Source organism: Nicotiana tabacum, chromosome 4, assembly GCF_000715075.1.
Source record: "Nicotiana tabacum cultivar K326 chromosome 4, ASM71507v2, whole genome shotgun sequence".
NCBI lineage: Eukaryota > Viridiplantae > Streptophyta > Magnoliopsida > Solanales > Solanaceae > Nicotiana > Nicotiana tabacum.
This window is the reverse complement of record NC_134083.1, coordinates 19,397,904-19,399,482: the sequence shown is the minus strand read 5'-3', so window position 1 is coordinate 19,399,482 and position 1,579 is coordinate 19,397,904.

The following is a 1,579-nucleotide window of genomic DNA, read 5'->3' as shown; positions in this document are numbered from 1 at the left end:
TGCTCATGAACCTCCCGACTGCTGGAGTAAATCAAGATATCATCAATGAATACAACCACAAAAGAATCCAAATAGGTCTTGAACACTCGATTCATCAACCCAAATGACATCACTGGAAATTCGTAATACCCATACCGAGTCCGAAATGATGTCTTAGGGACATCAGATGCCCTAATCTTCAACTGATGGTAACCATACCTCAAATCAATCTTCGAAAATACCTTGGCACCCTGAAGCTGATCAAATAAGTTATCAATTCTTGGCAACAGATATTTGTTTTTGATAGTGGCCTTATTCAATTGCCGATAATCTATACACATCCGCATAGAGCCATCTTTCTTCTTTACAAATAATACTGGCGCACCCCAGGGCGAGACACTGGGTCTAATGAATCCTTGATCAAGCAAGACCTATAATTGCTCCTTCAATTCTTTCAACTCCGGCGGGGCCATACGGTAGGGTGGAATAGAAATGGGCTTAGTTCCCAGAGCCAAATCAATACAGAAGTCAATATCTCTGTCGGGTGGCATCCCCGGCAAATCTGCAGGAAATACTCCTGAAAATTCATGAACAACTGGTACTGAGTCCATAGAAGAACATCTGCATTGGATCGCAAATATAAGCCAAAAGGGCTAGACACCCTTTCTCGACCATACGCCGAGCTTTCATATAAGAAATAACCCTGCTGGCAGAATGACCAGGAGTTCCTTTCCACTCTAACTGAGGTAACCCCGACATGGCTAGGGTTACTGTCTTGGCATGACAATCCAATATAGCATGATAGTGTGACAATTAATCCATACCTAAGATGACATCAAAATCTACCATATCAAGAAGTAGAAGATCCACACTAGTCTCAAGACTACCAATAGTAACCACACACGAACGATAGACATGATCTACTACAACAGAGTCTCCCACCGGTGTAGATACACACACAGAAGCACTCAGAGAATCACAAGGCATTGAAGCATTTCTATGGCAAACTAGAATAATACCTGTGATCACAACATTAGATGACTCGGCCTCAGGCCTAGCTGGAAAAGCATAAAATCGGGGCTGAGCCCCACCACTCTGAACTGCGTCCCTGGGACGGCCTCTAACTGGCTGGCCTCCACCTCTAACGGTCTGACCTCCACCTCTAATGGCCTGACCTCCACCTCTAGCTGCCTGACCCCTACCTCTAGCTGGCTGAGCAGGGGGTAAAGCAACCGGTGCCGGTATGATGGCACGAGAATCCTGCCGAGATCTGTTACTCGCCAATCTAGGGCAATACCTCCTGATGTGACCAATGTTCCCACACTCATAACACCCATCCTGATGTCGTGGCTACTGAAGCTGAAGCTGACCCAAATAGGCCGGATAACCGCTGTAGTAACTCTGGAGTGGTGGTGCACTGATAGGAGCTGAATGTGCACTAAATGCTGGCTGTCCATAGTAAGGAATAATAGGACCGTGACTCCTTGAAGCACCCGGAGATACATGAAGTGCTGAATTAAACGGTCTGGGAGGATGACCCCTACCAAAATTACCCCTGCCTCCAGATGAGGCACCACCGAAACCACAGAACTGACGAGGC